Here is a 20,359-nt window from a genome sequence, read left to right as displayed (position 1 = left end):
TCTCCCTCATAGCACTACCACGGAGTTAAACTGTATGGAGATTTTCTGCCCCCAGCAAAAACATTTGACCAAGAAACCCCACCAGCAGAGTCCTGGGAAGTCTTGGAGAATGCCAAGTATTGCTCTCAAGCGGGTTGATGAGCACCATTTTGACTGTTCCAACTGCTCATGACTTATTTAGCATTCTCTCAGAGGAGCCAAGACCTGTGTTCAAATTCAAATAGGGCTGTAGCTGTATTCAGTGATTTGGGCAGCCATCCAGTTACTAGAAAGGATTGATATATGTGCACACACACACACCAGCTGTGACAATTTGTTGAAGGAGCTGGGGTATGTATCAAGCACCTTTCATATCTGACAGAAAAAAATAAAAAAATCCACAGCAATTTTGACAGGCACAGAAGCTATACCTCAGCCCTGCAGCTTTGTCCCCACTGACATCAGTGGCAGGGTTGCCATGAACCTGAACGGGATCTTACTTTGGGCCATGGGTAATTTTTTATTTTCCACATAGGTTACACAGCAGGGTCAGACTCACACTAGCCCCTGCTTGGGACATGAACAAAACATTTGAGATTTGTGCAAAATTTGCATGTCATGTTAGCAGTTGACATTCTGGATTTTCTCCGCTGTTTGATGAAGTGGCATATTACTGGGGACTCTTGCCCTGTAGGTCACAGATTTAAAGAAATATTTAGCCTGGGAGAACAATGGAAGGTAACAGGATAGTTAGTGGTGCTGTGGTGCTGTAACAATACAAGCACAAAGCAAATAACTCTTTTGATTCCCTTCAGGGAGGCTGAAGCCAAGAAGTAACACCAAGCGCTCATAATCCTAGGCTAAACATGCATTCCCTGCAGCCTAGTCTCGTCAGTTAAGCATCTCTCTGGTTTCCCTCTAAGTGAATATTAAGCTTATACTTTGAGAAAACATTTGGAAGAAGCTAAATGAAGCTCCAGCATTAAGATTTTGAGAGTTAGCCACCATTTTTATTTATTTTAAAGAGGACTTAAAATTGGTCATCTCCCTCACTATGCACAGCCCCAAACAAGGGGTATTAAGCCTCAAGAGACATGTCTGAGGTTGTTGCTAAAGCAGAGATGAAAACCTAGAGCTGGGACTCAGACTGCAAGGCAGTACCAAGACCACAGCTGCCAGCATTTCCAAATAAAACTTCTCAGGACATGCTTCAAATCCAGAGCACACCATAGGCTCCGTCCTGCTGCTTTCTCCTCACAGACATCAGTAGGAGTATCAAACTTCAGGACCAGCCCCAGCTTAAGGAACATTGTCCACCAAAATGACTCAGAGGGTATCCAGGACATACTTTGTGTGCATGCATGTGGAAAACTAGGTCACCACCAGTCCTTCCTCCCTTTTTTCTTCTGCGGATGCTCTGCAGTGTGAGGTAAAATCCTGCAACAAGAACAGCAGGATAACAGCATTACAAAACCCATCAATAGATCAAGTGCCCAGGGACACAGAGGTCTGAATCACATTGTGTGAGCCCTTTTTTAGCTAGCAATTCCCCATTCATCTTATCTGCAGTTCAGTGAAGCAAAGTATTCAATCAGAATTAATTCTTACTATATATAAATGAAAGACGATGCATTTAGAAAACCCTAGTGCAGCTTTATGTCAATAACAGAGGCAAGCAACAGCAAGTTTCTCTGCATTAGATGCAATAATAATAATAAAAAGCAAACCATATGTCATAGTTCTTTTGAAAGATCCCTTCAAACTATCCAGATTTGGGCAAAGCCAGGGTCATAAAAGAACTCGTGGCTCGGAATTTGCTCAATCACTACCCACGGTGGGAGAACACCCACTGAGAGCACATCTTCTCCTACCATAAATGGGGCAGATGAAGTATCTCTTCAAGATTTTAGTGCTTTGGGATGACTTTCTTCGGAAGTGAAAATTCCCTGTGCTGAACTGCAGTAGGAAGCATTCTCAAAAGGAGAGGGGAAGGGGAACTGCTTGTGCATAAATAAAACTGTGACTTTGGTTAGCTCTTGCAAAATTCAGATTTTCTTTTTATTAGCAGAAAATGAGATGCAGGGTCTGGGTTACACTCACTCTGCATGAATGAAGCAGGAATAAAGTCCAAAGGTCTCGGTCCCACTGCAGCCTCTCAGGCAATGAGATGCCCTAGGTGGAGCCCTGGCACAGCAGGCACAGCAGAGGAGGACACCTCATTGCGCATCAATGACCATGGCCACAGCAGTAACACTGCAGCCTGAGCTGCCAGGGCTCCCCAAAAATGCAGGCAGATTGCATGTCAAAACAAAAGGCTTTGGAAAAACCTCAGTAGTGTCACTGTTTCATGGTAAGCAGAACAGAAAGAGATGAAGAGTGAAAGAGCAAGCTCTGGAGGGCTGCTTTTCTCAGTTTGACTATACGTAGGCAAGGAAGCGAATGGATCCTTGACCCAGCTCTTCTCACAGCACCTGTGAGGTTATTTTACACCCAAAGCTAAGTGGGTATAAAAAGCAAGAGATCACGTTTCCAGGCAGTTCCTGGTTCTTGGTCAGCAATAGCATGTGCTGCTCTAGAGCTGAGTGGGGGAAATAACGCAATACTGAATTTAAGAAGTGAAGCACTTTCCTGAATAAAAGTTCCCAGGATGATCATGACAAAGCTACACTGGAGCCTGCCACAGTGGTAACTGTTCCAGTTGGTACCGGGAAACAATTCCAATATTTTATTGTGTTATCATTTTTCCAATTATGCTTCTCACTATTTCTTTTACCGTCACTTTTTATCCCTGCCTCCATCATCTGTGTGTACTATCCATCTATCACTGTGTTGTTTTATCATAATTACTCAGTTTTTATTTTTCTGATATTTAACTCTATCCTAGCCGAAACCAGGACACACCACACCACATGGTATGGAATATCCCTTTGGTCAGCTGGGGTCACCTGTCCTGCTTCTGTCCCCTCCCAGCTCCTCCTGCACCCCCAGCCTCCTCACTGACAGGGCAGTGTGAGAAGCTGAAAAGTCCTTGACTCACTGTAAACACTGCTCTGCAACCATTAAAACAAGTAGGAGACATTTCTTCTCAGAAAGAGTGATCAGGCATTGGAACGGGTTGCCTAGGGAAGCGGTGGAGTCACCGTCTCTGGGGGTGTTCAAGGAAAGGTTGGACCTGGTGTGTAGGGACACGGTTTAGCGGGTGACATTGGTGGTAGGGGGGTGGTTGGACCAGATGATCCTGGAGGTCTTTTCCAACCTTAATATTTCTATGATTCTATGTTACACTGATGAGAAGCTAGAGCCTGAGCTGGAGAAGGCCATGTGGAACAAGGCAGATAAGGCTGCAATTTGCAAGGTCCTGCAGTTTTGCCACCTAACCTAACCCGTAAAAGTGACCTAAAAGAAAGGTAGAGAGGGACTCCGTCAGAGAGTGTAGCGACGGAACAAGGAATAATGGCTTTGAACAAACGGAGGGGAGATTTAGATTAGATGTGATGTGGGGAAGAAATTCTTCACTCAGAGCACAAAGCCCACATGGGAATTAGGGCTGAAGATGCACCTTGCTTCTGTTCTTTTCCATAAAGAATAGAACGAAATTACCTAAAAACCAGTGTTAACAATAAACCAAGGCACAGGGTGGGAGGTAAAGGACAGTCCCTATGGCCAAGGGGCAGCCTTTCTCTCTGGCAAGCCAAATGGCCCAGGGGAGCCAGCCCCAGGAAAGGACTCTCAGCCCCCCCAACCCTCCTCCTCCTTGTCCATGTGAGGGCATCTTCCAGGCCGCTCCCAACATGGCCGCCTTTGGCCACGCGTGGGTCTCTCCATCACAGAGGCTTGCCGAGGTCACAGTGGCCACCACTGCCCCACCTTCGCTGGGGGCCCTATAAAAGAGGACCCCCGCAGCTGGCCCACCACTCGCTCAGCTTCTAGGTGCTCTGACAGCCAGCTTGTGCAGCAGGAAGAAGTCCAGAAGCAGCAAGGCAAGTGGCAGGCCTCCTCGGTGTGAGGATAGCAATGCTGTCCAAGGAAGCACTGAGCAGGAAAGCACTTAACGAGAAGAAGTCTCATGGGCAGAGGGATCGCGCCTGCGGCACAACAGACACCAGTGCCCAGGGGACCTCTGGCACGCAGCCCACAGACACTTACAGGCGGTACCACTGGCACCGCAATGATGCAGGGAACAGGCCGCCCCCTCAGCCACACAGCAACAGAGGGCCTGGGCCTTCCCGTTGGTGCAACGGTGGCATGGAGCAAAGGCAGGAGTGTCAGGCAGGCAGCCAGGTAGAGCAGAGGCATGCCCATAGTCCAGGACACAGTGTGGGACCCAGCCACGGCTGTAATGCAGACAGCAGCATGAGACCCACAGGTGGAAATCAGACAGTGGCATGGGACCTAGGGGTGGAACTGGCCGACCCCCTGGTTCGGCACCCTGGCCTGAAAATATTCCTGATGGAAGGAATCCCGCTTGGGCAGTCCCCGGCAAGGAGGGGCTTGTCCTTCTGCCAAACACCATGGAGCCCATGGATGTGGATCCACCAAAAGATGTGGAGGAACCAATGGAAGTGGATCCACCTCGGCCAGATCAGACCTGCGACTACCCCAGTACGTCTTTGCTCTCTGCCATCCGAGCACAGCAACAGCGTCTCAGGAGTGCCCAGCGAGCTCCCTACTCGTTGAGCAGGCTCCATCCCTAGCATTAGCTTGGAGCCACCAAACACCACGGCTTACCTGCGGGATGTCCTGGCAATAAAGAACTCTGTTGTTGATTCTCAGGGGTTGCACGAGTGCTTCTTTCCCATCCCCCAGCCCTTGTGCGAGAGGTGGCATCCCTTCTGCACAGAGACTCGAGGAAGAGCACAAGAGAGGACCCAGCTTCTTTTGGGCTGCTGTGCTGGGGTGACAGGAGGAGTCCCCAAGGGCCACCATGCACCTTTAACATTTGTGAAAATAGACTGAGGGGTGAAAATAGTAGTGCGTAAGCAATTATAGGTGTCTAATTTCTCATATTAGGAGTGAGTTTCTATAGCTGAGTAACTGGTAACGACGGACATGGAGAAGGCTGAGGTACTCAACAACTTCTTTGCCTCCGTCTGCACTGGTAGACGGGCTTCCCAAGTCTTTCATTTCCCTGAACCCATAGATGGAGGCTGGGGGATCAAAGTCCCACCCATTGTAAGTGAAGAGCAGGTTCGAGACCACCTGATGAATCTAAACAGGTACAAGTCTATGGGACCTGATGACATGAATCCCAGGGTCCTGAGGGAACTGGCTGATGTAGTTGCCAAGCCTCTCTCCATCATAGTTGAAAAGTCCTGGCAGTCGAGCAATGTCCCTGGTGAGTGGAAAAAGGGAAACATCATGCCCCTAGTCTTCAACAATTAAAACAAAAAATTGAACAAAGAGCACTAGTCTTCAACAATTTAAAAAATTAGGAGACATTTCTTCTCAGAAAGAGTGGTCAGACATTTGAACAGGTTGCCCATGGAAGCGATCGAGTTACCATCCCTGGGGGTGTTCAAGGAGATCAGAATCATAGAACATCCCGAGTTGGAAGGGACCCACAAGGATCATCGAGTCCAACTCCTGGCTCCACACAGGTCTACCCAAAAATTCAGACCACTTGACTAAGTGCACAGTCTAAACGCTTCTTGAATTCTGACAGGCTTGGTGCTGTGACTCCATCCCTGGGGAGCCTGTTCCAGTGCGCAACCACCCTCTCGGTGAAGAACCTCTTCCTGACGTCCAGCCTGAACCTCCCCTGTCGGAGCTTGACACTGTTCCCTCGGGTCCTATTGCTGGTCACTAATGAGAATAGGTTGGTGCCTGCCCCTCCACTCCCCCTCGTGAGGAAGCTGTAGAGCACAATGAGGTCTCCCCTCAGCCTCCTCTTTTCCAGGCTGAACAGGCCCAGTGACCTCAGCTGCTCCTCATACGTCTTCCCCTCTAGGCCCTTCACCATCTTCGTAGCCCTCCTCTGGACACTCTCCAACAGTTTAACGTCCTTTTTGTGCTGTGGTGCCCAGAACCGCACACAGTACTCAGGTGAGCCTGCGCATTCCCCATGCCAGGGGCACTGCGGGGCTGTCTTCCCCCCAGCCTCCTGCTCCTCATTGTGGTGAGCTCAGGCTGTTGGGTCATCCTGACTCCTGCTGCAACTTGGTTACTCTTCATTTCCCACACAGCCTGGCCTGTAGGGCCTTGCACTCTGAGTGTTGAGCTAGTTAACACCATTTTGCAGGACTTTCAGCTTTTTCTTCTTAGTTACCTTGGTTAGTCTGAGGAAGAAAAAGCACTCATGTAGGCTTAGCCACCCCCACCTGAAACAACTGACAGAAGAAGAGAGGATAAAAGTGAGAGACTCTCCAAGATTTAAAAACCCTCCTAATACCTAAATGCTAACTTGGAAAAGGTCAGGAATATAACCAATGCAGAACTGAAACAGGGCTGAGCAGATAAAGCTGACATTTTCCAGTCAGTTGGAAAGGAACAGAGCTCCCAAACACCTTTTCTGATACCAGTGTTATACAAGGGGAAAAAAAAAAGGAGGGGTACAAATTTCACTTTTCTTTTTGTGCACATGCAATTTCTGGGATTGGGAAGGGGGAATTTTTAGTCATGTAGGTAGCATTTGCAAAACGTAGAGCAGAAACCAATGTCTAAGGCATCCCCAGGGCAAGCTGAATTTTGAGAGCACTTGAAAACACACGCCTCTTCTTCCTCCACCCACACTGAGCCTGCACCTTATTCAAAGTCAACGCCCAGATCCTGAACAAAGGTGACACTGCCAAGAGAGGGTTGCACCTTGCTTTGTGGCAGTGCAACGTGGGTCTGCAGAAGGCAGGCAAACAGCTGCAGAACTGTGTCCCCTGCTATCTACCCATTGCACAGGGTGACCTGCTGGTGGCACCTGGAAGCCACAGTTCCTATGCAAGTTACCAGCAGTCCCAGCAAATTGGTAAAGCCTTGGTGCTGGGCAGCTCTGAGAACTCATTCTGGTAGCACCTTCTCTCTTTCCATGTAACTTACCCTCTATAGTAAAACCAGCACCTACGAACAAAATCTTAGCACTGATCAAGAAATGGCACTTGAAATCTCTATTGTCTGCAATATCTACTGAAAAAAAAAAAAAACAAAATTCATTTCAGAGCCTCAACTGCTGCCTGGTGCCATGCAGTGAATGACCCCATGTAACAGCAATTCACACCTCACTAATGGGATGTGTTGGGAATCCGTCTCTTGCCTTGCTTCTGGTCAAAAAAAAGCCATTGGATAAGGTCTGAACATGCTTGGGAGATGTGTAGTAGTGGTCTGCTTCCTGTTCACGGATCTGCTTATGATGGGAGAAACTTACTTAAAATACTATATGTGAAGAGACTCAGATGCCAGATGTCTTTGAAATTTGAAAGGATTTGTTACTGTACCCTGAAAACGCCAGTCATGGCTAACTAGATGATATATATGCATTTTGTAAGTATTTTAGATTTAGGTAAACTGTGACTTCATAAACAAACCCCTCTACTATATGGCAGACGTGTCGATACAAGAATACTAGAACACTTATGACGGCAGTCAGCCTCTGGTATACTGAAGGCAAGAGCAACGCTCCACATACTTGTAATTTACAAGCTGTTCACACAACAGTCCTCACATATATCCATTCTTCAGTAACCAAGATATTCTATGCATAACGTGAACATAACTTTTGAAATGACTTCATATCGTACTGGCAGAAAGCACCAAATTTTCTCCCATTAGCAGTTCCCATAGTAACTGACATAAGTGAAGGAAGGAGAAATCCAAGCTAGGTAGTGCAGCAGGAACCCAATGTTTTCACATTAAGAGGGGAAAAATGGATGAAGATTAGGCAAACAGATTTCATTCAGAGCTGTCTGGGACAGTCTGTATAGCTCAGTGCCTGACATAGCCCGTGAGCCTTCCCCTGAGGTGCAGCACCTCAGCCTTTCGGGTTTTGCAACACTTGACTATTGCTTTAATTGAAGTCATGAAAAGCAATGAATGGTCTTACACAAGGACTGTTTAAGAACAGTGATAGTAACTGCTTTCAAATTTAGATCTTTGTGTAACACACTTTCACTACTGGCTGCATTGAGAAATGCAGCGTTGCTGGTGGCTTCCCAGCAGAACCTGGTTATTCCTGCCAGAAACTGATCTGTCTCAGGTCCTTAAAGCTAGCAAGGAAGAGGATGGTGCAGGAGGAGGCAGAGGATTTAAGAAGGATGCAGCTGAATATAGGAGCCAGGGGATCCCCATGTGGATCATGGGCCCAGGAAACAGCCTCACACTCACTTTTGAACAGGTGTATTCTGCAAGAACCCACAGAGAGCACATCTCTGGATGCTTCATGCAAGTCTCACTTCCTTCACACTCAAGCCTCGTGCTCACACACAGTATCTGATACAAATCAATTCACAAAAAGACACCAAAAGCTTACCAGCCAAACAAGCAAGATGAGAGAGCATCTCCGAGTGCCCTGCCAGAGCACCACAGCACCGCTGTCACAGAGCTCCAGTGGCTCCAGACCATGCTTGCTCCAGATGTCAAAGCAAAAAACACTAACAGAAGCCTGTAAGCAAGGTGCCTGAGCAACACTCTGCCCAACACACTTTCCTGCCTTGCAGCTCTGATTTCAAGATCTGCAAGAAGCTAGAAAGTGTTGTTAGGCAGACATTTCCATCCAAAATAAGTCACTTTTTTTTCTTTTCTTTTCTTTTTTTTTTTTTTAAGAGCAACCAGCAACCATAATTACGCTGCCAGTCTATTACTAGCATTTAATTGCTCTAATAATGCCATTGTCTATCACGCACATTCTGCACCAAGTTCAGCCTGAAGCACAGCATTCAGTTGGCTGTGCAGAATTTGGAATAACTCACACTAACTATGCAGGGTAGTGCAGCCTCAATTATTTAGCAGTCATCAACTCAATATATAGCTCACACGGTTTCAGAGCATATATTTTAGTCTAAAACACTGTTCTTGTTATCATGAAAAACATGCACTGAACTGGCCAACAACTCAGCTGGGAAGTGCAGCAGAGCATTTAGTGGAGAAATAAGTAAGATACAGGGACTTGAAAGGGAGAGGCTAAAGGCAACCAACAAGGTGATATGAACTTTGCATCATTTCTCGTGGTTTAAATTGGTAGAAGCTGCTGCACTGTTCATCTGTCTGGATGCAATGAAATATGCACAGAAATAGTACTGCCCATTTACTCAGCTACGCGATCTCCTCTGAAGAAAAAGCCTCAAGGCTCCTTCAGTGCTTCTCAAGGTCAATGATCAGAGAGTTCTAGATATGCAATCCCCACACAAGACCAGTGGCTGTTTCTGCTTCCTTCCTACCCGCCCACACAGCACACAGGTCCCTCCCCTGTTGTATGGAGCCTTTTTTTGCTGCGTGCCCCCATTCCCTGCATCAGCCCCTGCTCTGAGGGGAGAAGGGGGCTGGATTCAGATCTGAACCCTGAAGCCTGTCTCCTTTCTAACAGGCAGATTTCAGCCTGGCGTAGGAGCAGATCCAGTTAAATCACACAGGATGACATCTGCAGCAGCAAGGGTAACGCCTGGAGCTGCGATGGAAGCTCCCCAGAAGGGAGCACCACGAAGTGCCAGTCCAGCAGTTTTATGAATGCAATCCGCAGAGTCCCTTGGCTTCTTACTTTTTCTAAGGCATGCTGTAAATCACTGCCATCTAGTTCAGTGCACACACTGAAAGAAAAGGTCCAGTGCTTTCTTACAGCACTGCCTGAGCAACGTTAGATTCTCAAGGGCTAGAGGAAGACGTAACGCATTCATGCACAGAAGTATTGTTGTAGGTGCTAATCAAAGCAAGAGCACAGAACAGGGGCACTTGCTTGCCTGAAATCATTGAATGAACGTCTTGTTATAACGCATGAGTGATCTGGGGTATTTCTCCTCTCAAGACAAAAATAAAATAAAATAGGAGGCTTCAGTGCTGAAAAGTCCACAGAATGGTTTACCAAGTCAATTTAAATCTTATTAAATCATGAGCATCATCAGAGGGGAAAATTCCTTAACATGCTTCTTGCACAGTAAACTTAAAATGTCACCTGTAAAAGAATAGCCTCTTGTTGAGCAACAGGGTTATGTGGAGGGAAATATGTTATGCTAAAATGATGCTGTTCAAAGCAAGGGGAATTGTTTATTTTTAAGACCTAAGCAAGCAAAATCCCTGTCACAGAGAACTAAGCAACACAGAAATAATCCTTGTTTCCCCAAACACGGACATTTTGATGCCAGCTGCGCTCTGTATAAGGATTTCAGCCTCAGAGCTCACTTCAAATGCTCCTTGGTGATCCTAGGACGCAGTGATTTAATCTCCGCTGACTCTGACTGCCATGCTCCCCCAGAACCAGAAACAGCCAGAAGAGCACAGAAGAGCCCTACCCCCTTCCACAGTAGCTCACAGCAATCCGGCCTCCCTGCTCCCATCTCCCCAGCTCCATCAACATGTCCACCCCACCCTGGCCCCACACCACAGCTCCCCACCCCCACCAGCAGCAGCCCAGGTGCTCAGGTTCTTTGCAACTTGTTCTCTGTGCACCCTGGGGTGCAAGGAGACAAGAATTTCCCTCAGGCACCTCATCTCTTAGTTTGCCTTTGGGTGAGGAATGTAATTAATTTGCATTTACTAGGGAAAATGAATGTCACTGCCCACCAAGCTCTATCATCTGTCTTTCATACTTCTCTCCGCAGCAGAATATCAATAGGTAAGCACCGATTCCTCCTTTATTACTGAAATCATTGATCTAAGCTAGAAATAAGAGGGCATCGGTGTTAATGCTCTCTCCACGACAACAGTATCTGCTGAGCCAGTTCACGCTCCCTGATGAACATTACCACTGCAGCGTGAAGACTAAGCAGATGCAACCATATATCTACATCAGAGCCCTTTCTCCCTTCAGAGCTGCTCTGCTGAATGTTTTGGCCTGCCTCCTGTAGTAGCTGCTCCACAAAGGTACCAAGTAGAGAATAAAACCCCTTTCCAGCCCATGCACACCTTTCAAAAAAGCTGCTCCACCAAAACAACAGCAGTGTACCTGACCAGCCACTCCAAGCCTAATGGGGAATGCTGCCCACAACAGCCCCGGAGGAGGGATTTTCTGGTGATAGGGTAACCTCCTCATGAATTTACATTCAGGACAAAGGCAAGACTTTTCATGGCCTTTAGCAGATCAAAAATTACTTCTGATTACACTCTGCCCAGCTGTCTGCTCATCCTCCCCTGGAGCTGCTGCACTTTCTACTCACAAGCATCAGTCCCACTCACATTTCATCCTTTAAGCAGGAAAGGCAAAGTCTGAGCGGCAAGACACCCTTCCATTGCTTTTTCATAGTCCATCTCGAACTTTAACATGTTACCTGTGTCTCACTGCTGAAAGCCTTTTTCGTAAGCTCCAGCAGAACCAAATGGATAGAGAGACTTAGAGACAACTTTCCCAGACAAAAAATCCAGGTTATGGTGATGGAAAAGGCTACGGATACTCCACCATACTGCCTCATAACAGCAAGACTTGTGGAAAACCCAGCACTTACCTGCAGGAGATGAACACGTTGACCAGCTTCTCCTGACAAGAAGGACGGCGAGAGTGGGTGGGCATATAACAGTTGGCCAAGGGAAAAATATCACCTTGGGAATAAACTGATGCACAAGCCTTTGCCACGTTTATGTCTGAGCAGAAGGAAAGTTAGATGGATAAACAGCTAAGCTACAGTCCTGGTTATGGATAACAAAGATCTGCCCAACATCACTGACTGTTCATATTGGTTTGCTCCACTGCTTAGCCAGGGCAGCTCTAAGGGCAGCAGAGTGCTTGAGGAGAGGTAATGGGACTGCACAAGTACAGGGACTGAGAAATTCCCTGCCAATAAACATACTGGCTCTGGAGAACAGAGTGCAAGGGTAGGTAGAAGAGATGAGGGTCAAAATATACAAAGGGTAAAATCCTAAGAACAAGAAGGGACACCTAGAAAACCAATACTGAAAGTTACTCTGGTGCCTTAACTATTTATTTATGAGCTATTCTTCAAGGCAATTGCAAGCACAAAAGAAGGAAAAACAGTTCAGGAAAGGTTCTGAATCTAAAAATACTAAGTCAGAACAACACAGTACAGGAAGAAAATGGAACTTCAGGATGATTTTGTCCCACAGAAGGATTGATTGTACCTCTTTTTTTTCTCCAGGACAGATTAGCTAAATCCTAAACACTTCCAATGATGAAGCCTTGACAACATTGCCACTCTGGAATCTATCCCAACCCTTTACTATCCTTATTTCAGAAAGATTATCCTAATGTCTGAATTGAATCATCTCTCCCACGCTGTCAGTACAGTCAAACCCACTAACTCTGGCCCTCACCACCATGACTATGGAAATATTTTGTTCTCTTCTTCCTTACAACCATTTCACATAAAAAGACAGCTACCTTCTCCATCCCCTTACTGTAGACTGGCTAACCTCTTTCTTCCAGCCCATCAGGTGATGTTTTCTAGCCCTCCGAATCATTCTCCATTTCTTCACATTCATCCTCCCAGGTGCTCCTCATTTTTCTTAAATCTTTCTGCCCAAAATGAGCTGCAAAGCCCTAGCCCAGGCCTGACCAATTCAGACAAAGCAGCAGGTGGCTGGCTGGTTCCTGGTGTGTCCCTTTCTTCCCCGCACTGACTGCAAGCTTTGTCTTCTCCCCATGGAGGTGCTGGCTCCTGTTCAGCCTGGGCTCCTTTGTAACCCCCAGACCTTTCCTAGAGACTGCTCCCTTGGCACTGGCCTCCCTTCCCATACCTGCATCACCTCCTGCACACGCTGACTGATTGCCTCCAGGCAAACACTGATTGCTCCCACTTATTAACTACCTCAGGGCAGTACTTCGCACCTGCTCCTATTGATCTCCCTCTTTTTGTTTACCAGCAATTTCTTCAATTTACCAGGGTCATTTTGGATCCTGAAAGGAAGAAATCCCAATACATACCACCCAAAACCCTGCTTGATCTGTCCTTCCACTTTGGCTACAAACCATTGACACCACCTGACAGAATGGGTATTCAATAAGTTTTGCTCCTACACTACAACGATTTCATTTTGACCGTTTTTCCCTAGCTTACTTATTACAGTATCTGAGATAATGTCAAATGCCAACTCCTGCTGATTCTTTCCTACCTGTAATACGTGTTACCATTTTGTAAAAAGATTTTATATTGGCTTAGCACACTTTGTTCTTGACAGATTCATAATGGATGCTACAGACTTCCTTGTTTCCTCAAGAGTGCCTATAATAATACCATTTAACTGTTTCAGATTTTTTTTTTAAATGAAGTTACTAGTTACAAATAATTCTCCTCCTGTTCCGCCCCCCCCCCCCTTTTTTTTAATTGTTAATCATCACGCTTGTCATTTTCCAGTTGTCTAGGACCCTCCCTGACTGTTCTGTCTTCCAGAGGACTGTGAACTGTGTCATTCCATGATCACCATTACATAAATTGCTCTCCACAATGAAATTGTCATTTCTCCCTCCTAGTTAGAAATAAATCTGCAAGGACTTTCCATCATGGTTGCTTTCGCCACCTCTGTATAAAAACTTTCCCCCACACATTAAAAACTGGATGAACCATCTGTGACCTGTCATCTTTTATTTTCAACAAGTGTCTGGGTAACTAAACCCTCATTAACACCACATCCTGCTCTGACTAATCTGTGAGTTCACTTTTGCTGGGACATCTCTGTGATCTGTTAGCAACAGGCAAATTATATTTGGTGATTTGCCAGTCTGGGGAAATGAGCTGTAAATTTGTAGAAAGAGATCTAGTTTCTCCTCTGCACACTGTCATTAGAAAGCACAAAAAGGAGGAGAGCAAGAACAAACACTTATCTGCTCTATGAGCAGGTAGACACTAGAGAAGACAGACTGCAGCATCATATCACCAACCCACAGCAGCTCTTCACTTTACACCATGCACTGAATCATCAACTTCATTCTACTTGTGAAGAGTCACAAGGATTTAAATCTTGTGTCCGGGACCAAAGAAATGCCCCAGTAGATTAGAGCGATGGTCCACCTAGGTCAGCACGCCGAGTCTGGAACATCCACGCTGCAATACGCCAGCTAGAGCCCCCAGTCCATGTCCTTTGATGCATGTATAAAACCTGAGAAGAAAAGCAAGGCAGGATCTCACTGCAGAGATGGAGACTTTCCAAGCCAACTGTGTTTATCCGTGCTTTCACTGACCTTGCTCTTTCTTACACTGTCTGGCCAGGGGTGGAAATCAGACTCACTGCTCTGTACTCCCCTGCATCCTTTCTAGCCCAATCTTGTAGGTAGGAATTACAGTGGTAATCCACTAATCTGCTGCCTGTGGCCACTTGCAACGATGAGTTGCACAGGCATAAACTCAGTAATTTCACCGCAGAGTTACTTCAGAAGCCCATGCTGCATGCTATCTGGACCCAGGGACTTACTAACTTACCTGCTTGGTCTAACCTGATTTGGGTCTCCTGACCCTCCTGCTGTGAAGAAAATGTTGGCTGTAGGAATCTCCTCAGCAGCAGAGAAGGCCAATACAAATACACTGAGGTTCTCAGGTACAGAGCACTGAGCACATAGAAGCACTGAGAGCACCTTTCACCTTTGGCCAGCAAGTGGTCCCACCAACTCCGTGTCTGGCTTCCCAGTTCCAGTGCAGCTGAAGTACTCTTTACTAGCAGCTCAAGTATCCTTTGTAAGGCTCTCTTTAAGTAGTTCTTTGGGGGAGAGTTTTTTAGTCCTCCTAATTGCCTGTTTATTATTGACCTGCCATAAATTATTCTCTCTTCATTTGAACCATGGTTCCATTTTTTAATACTGAACCTCTCCTTATGATAGCCTTAACTCTTCTATTAACCCATGAAGGCATTTTACTAGACTTATGTTCTTTTTTTTAATTTCATTGAAAAATTTACCTAAGCTTCTAATACAGCACTTTTGAGAAGCCTCCAATTTTCTCACTTCCTAGACTACTGCTTTCAAGGTGGTTTTGTTCTTTTTTTGAAAGAAAAAAAAAAGCCACATTTTTACTGTTGCCTTTCTTGAAATTGAATATTCATGTTCTGGATTCATTTGGCTTATCGTCCCTGAAATTTAATCATGTTTAGACAGCTGCTGTAGAGCATCTATCTCAGGAATACCTCTTGAAGTGGGTCCCATGCACCACTTGGGACCACGTACAGATCAGCACCTTCTCTTGCAGGTTGTTCCAGGACGCAGCCACACAGAATGCGAAAAATGTTTACCTCTACACCTTGCCCTAACACAGCATCGATCCAAACTATAGACGGAGGTTACAACTACTCACTTTGCTGTCTGTCTTACAACTGCATCTCCTCCCATCTCATGTAACATTTCATGGTCAGGTCACGATTACTGGTCCTCATCCCAAAGGTCCTCATCCTTTTTCTTGGAGCATTTTTAGGCTGTTACACTCAGTATTACCCTTCAAACACAGTGGCACTCCCCCGCCAATATGTCCTGTTTTCTCATCCCTGCAAGGTTGGTAGCCTGGCAACACCATATCCCACTGATTATCCTCCTCCCACTGTGTCCCTGGGCTTCAGGACTGCCATTTGAACCCAGGCATTCTCACATGCCCTTCCTATTTTTTAGGCACAAGGAACTGCTGTAAAGGCACATGCATGTGTTCCCAAGCTCTGTTGCTCAGCACTGCTGCCCAAGGGTGACCACAGGCAGTCTCATTTTCCTTGTTTATTTCAATTGAACTGTTTTCATTTCTTTCCTCTCCCTTTCGCCCTTTCAGAGGTGCACAGCTTGGCTTCATTTTAGCCGTGGTACATCCATACAGGCTGTACAGGTCCCTCTTATCCCAGGAGCTTCCTAATTTCCCCAAATGCTTTAACGCTACCTCTGTGCCTGTGCACTGGGGCACTGTCTCTTTGCCTGCCTCCCAGGCCCTGTTTATGGCCCTGGCAGTGTTTCAGGCAGCATTACCGCAGAGGTCTGGGATAGCAGCCTCCTGCCTCCCAGCCTGAAGGCAGGCCCCAGAACATCCATTTCTTGATTCCAGTGGGGACCACAACCACCAGCTTCCCCTAGGACCCCTGGTGAACAGCCCTAGGGGCGAGGTCCCCTACCTTTCTGCGTGGCAGTCAGGTCACGACGCAGTTCACCCACCCATCCGGTGTCATCCACTTGCTTGCTCCAGGAGGTGATCACCCACAGGGCAGGCCGTGCAGTTTCATGGGGAGCCGCCACTCTCTTCCTGGCCTTCTTCCTGCACCTTCAGCTTAAGGTCTGTTTGGGTTTGAAAGCTTATTGAAATTTAGCTTCTCTCCTTTGATTAATGTGCTCTCTCTATACCTTACTGTGCCCGTGTTAAGCTAGGCAGCACCCAGCTGAGGATGAGGGGCCATGCTAACCTGAGAAATTCAAAACCAAATCCTCAACGGCATCAATTCCCCTGCTTGCTGCACCCTCAAGCTGCTCACCTACTGCTTTTAAAGTAACCCAGGCTTACCCACCCTGCTCCAGCTGCCCTTCGGTGGCATACAGGTCACTGCTGGGCTCCACGCCACCTCTGCCAGTGCTGCGAGACCTGCTAGAAACCCGCAGGCACTCAAGCAGCATTAGCTGGCTGTTGTTTAGGCAACTGAATTGAGGGCCTCAGGAATGTCAGATTTGGCCTCGAAGAGCAGAGAAAGGATCCCAAGCTGGAAACAGAGACATGCTTTGGCACAGCTAGTTATAGCATACAATAGATGTTACTTCCGCTGAGGAAAATAAGGAGGAATAAGAATTAAAGATTCTTTTTTTTTTCATAGCAGAGAGATTCATCTTGATCAACTTGATGCAAAGCCAGCTGCTAAGAAAAAAAAAAAAGTCTTGTGATAGCAGGGAAAATGGAAATAGGAGTGAAAAAGCAGCCAAAGGCTCTGGTCTTGGTGCATTCTTTTTGGGCTGCCCCCAGTACACACCTCCTGGCAGAAATCAGCTTTTCTGAGCAGTGAAAAAAATGGTGAAAAACATCCCCAAACCCTTGGGGAACCCTAGAATGTTCTGAGTTTTAAAACTGGAGTTTTCATTATTCCTTTCCAGCAGGTTTTATAACCTTGTGATCAAGGGTGTTATATGCTACACTTTTTTTTTTTTAGCCCCAAATTCTTTGCCACGAGGTTTGTAGTCTCTTTTACATTGTATGTTGTTTTAGGCATGAACTGAAGCATCTCAAATAGAATATTAGAGATAATTATTTCTAACCTCATAATTAAATGTCCTTCAAAGCCCTAATTTCCAGTACACAGTGACTGAGGGCTTTGTAGGATAACTTCTGTGCTTTCAGAGGTGTTTAACTTCTACACAGAAGAATCAAAAGGAGACACTCTTGCTGAAGAACATGTAATCTAATTTGCCTTGCTTTTTCATGCAGCTACAGTTTCTGCATGTGCCTTCCAAATACAATACAAATTTGAAAATGCATTGGTTTTCCATACAAAAATGCTCTTCTGCATGATCAAGGACATTGTCTAGTGCCACAGTGCATTGTAACACACCCTCCTATACTGTGTCTTTCATTTTCCATTACCACGTGGGTTTTTCTTGCAGTCTGTCTCCAAGGCCAGTGAGAGCTGCAGAAAGATCCTGCTGGGATTTCTCCCAGCATTTCACGGAGCATTCATTTTACATTTGTGGCACTTTATTGACTGGTGTCTTTTGTGGGTGTCCTTAAAAAGAAGCTTGTACTTTTACCTTGTGGAATAGCCCCATTATGGGATACACAGAGCCATACATTGCAAAATATAGGACAGCTAAAAATAAAAGTTTTCCTTCAAATGATGTAATGCGACAGAATACAATGCAATCTATACTTAAATATGGATTAATAAAAGTGGACTTAAATATGGACTAAATATGCAAGTGCTTTTGGTTTGAATATGACTGAGCTCACAGATTCTCTGGGGATAAAATATAAATTGCACAGCCACCCCTGGAAAGTTGCTGGGGCTATGAGGCAGTGACTCACTGGATATTTTACTGACTCAGATTATATTCTCAGCTTCCGAGAAGGCATATTATAATTAATATAGCAATGCACAATGGGACTAAGTCCTCCTTTGAACTATATTGCAGCATCAGTCTTCTGACTTCTGTGAAATTATTCCCAATCAACATCAATTAAACACTAATCTGGCCAAGGGTGGGCCCTGTATGTACAAGAACAAATGTAACAGCAAAGAGTTTCAACAGATGAGCTATAGCCTCGATAGGAGTTTTGCAATTCAAACAACACATACTCAGGCACTGAATAGACTAAAGACCTAATTACAGAAGTCTAGGAAATATCATTTTTGCCCTAAGCCCCCATCCAAAGCAGTCATCGGATAGTTTTTCATCAGTCCTTCATTTCACGGGCATATTTTTCATTAGCAAGGACAAAAAAATCACAGGTACTGAAAAAAATAGAAAACAAAAACCAAAATGGTGGTAGTGGTTCAGCAGCACCCTTCCCTCTGCATCTGTGCTGTTCGAAAGCCAAGATATTTGGAGAGGAAGCAGAAGATCTCTTGTTCATTGTCCTCAGTGCCGAGAGAAGTTAACCTTCGTATCTTGGGAAAACTGCACACCGACTCATTAGCATTCTGCCCACACAAGCCCTCCCTGCCACTACGCCTGGGCATTGTGCTCCCGCCACTGCATCCCATAAAGCACCCTGTAATGCTGCAGCACCGTGCTGAGCACTGGCCACATTTCTTCCAAAAAAAAAAAATTAAAAAATTGTCGTGCTTCTTTCAGTGGCAGATGAAACAAGTATTTAATGTAAAAGCTTCAGAACAAAAATGGTTTTTTGACCTTTTCAGAGTGAAGATGCATGGGATAGCAGTAATGAAATGCAAAGCCAACTGGCTAAAACTCCAGAGGGGTCAGTTTGGGTTTTACTTTTTGTTACACAAAGCAAAATAAGCCTATTTTAGCACATAGGAACACTTCCTTATTATTTTTAAACACTGAATAGACTTGTTTCCCATCCAAAAACTAGATAAATCCTACTTTTATACCAGAGAGACTTTTTTTTGAATCAAAAGCACAAAGGAAAAAAAAAAGTTGTTTTTGTTTTTTTTCTCCAAGTTAAGTGAAATATTCTAACCAGAAGCTGCAAGATGTGAGATTACAAAACCACACAAAGTAGTGAAAATATGTATATCAAACTTCATTTTGCACAGCTCTACCAAGGATAAAAGTGCTACTTCAGTGGAAGATATTATTAGAATTTGTAATGCTCTTGCCATGGAAGTAGCTGTCATGTCACCCACCAGGATTATGGCCGGGTGGACAAATAAGAAGAGCAGATGATACATGAAAGCAGTAGAAATGGGAGCATTTTTTAGAATTAGACAGCAATGGCAAGGGAAATGAAAATGACATGTAAGGTCTAATCGGAATTCCTTTAGTCATTTGCAAAGGATATTAAAAAGCCTTTCTCAAAAGCACTCTTATCAACATTTTCTTCAGGAATTAAGAGTACAGCATAATTTGGTCAGAGCATAAGCACATTAATTTTTCATTCCAGGAGCAGGTGGCGGCAAGCTTACAGATACTAACGCCAGCCCGTGAGCTCTTGGCTGAGCCACCACAGCAAAATGAAGCCCAGAGCTGCCAGCAGCAGGCTGGACGCTGTCCTGCCACCACCCTCTGCCACACAAGATCCACAGCCATGACCTGGCTGTACAAGCCCAGCACCCTGCTAGCACTCAGGATTAGAAGACCAGAGCCTCAGGCCTCCTGAGCTGTCTCCTGTTCACTCCCCAGAAAAGGGTTTCCAGGTCATGAAATATGGCAGTCTCTGAAATTCTGACACCAGGAGGCAGAGAAGGTCAGACCTAGTGTTTTTAGTGTTCCCATGCTGTTACAGAGCCTGGCCTGTAAGGATCAAGCGCTTCTTCATGTGTAATGAGGAAGGACCAAAGAGTGCACTCGGCATGGAGACTGGGTCACAGCACGAGAGCGCTCACCAGCACAGGCTGAAGGAGCTCAGTGGGGAGGCCACGTTATGGGACTGGGGAGAAAAACATCATGACAAAGGTGCTTGGATTTCATCGTGCTTCTTCATCCTGTCCCACACACCGTGCAGAAAGCAGCCAAAAGAAGTGTTTAAGGTACAGTCATGCGTTCACTGCCTTTGAACAGCCACTCAATCCTGCCCACACATACACCTTCCCTCGCTTACAAAACAAACCTACCTTTGGAAGTAGGGACCACCACAACAGCAGTGGAGCTTGCTAATGATCCAGATGGGGCAAAGTCTGGCCTTTTCAGCCTTCTAAGGAGTTTCACCTACGGAGACTGCAAGGCCCAAGGTTATTT

At 45.8% G+C, this 20,359-nt stretch overlaps 1 long non-coding RNA gene across 1 annotated transcript; it reads right to left on the bottom strand.

Moving 5' to 3' along the window:
- Positions 1–427: 427 nt before the first annotated feature.
- On the bottom strand, positions 428–17,115 carry LOC136790438 (uncharacterized). Its single transcript, XR_010830346.1, has 3 exons — positions 12,443–17,115; positions 11,553–11,688; positions 428–1,416 (listed from the first exon to the last, which is right to left on the bottom strand). It is a non-coding gene; the product is annotated as an uncharacterized lncRNA (long non-coding RNA).
- Positions 17,116–20,359: the final 3,244 nt, after the last annotated feature.

The sequence above is a fragment of the Anser cygnoides genome, chromosome 3 (genome assembly GCF_040182565.1).
Source record: "Anser cygnoides isolate HZ-2024a breed goose chromosome 3, Taihu_goose_T2T_genome, whole genome shotgun sequence".
NCBI lineage: Eukaryota > Metazoa > Chordata > Aves > Anseriformes > Anatidae > Anser > Anser cygnoides.
The sequence above is the reverse complement of the archived record's forward strand: the minus strand, read 5'-3'. Positions and strand labels throughout refer to the sequence as shown.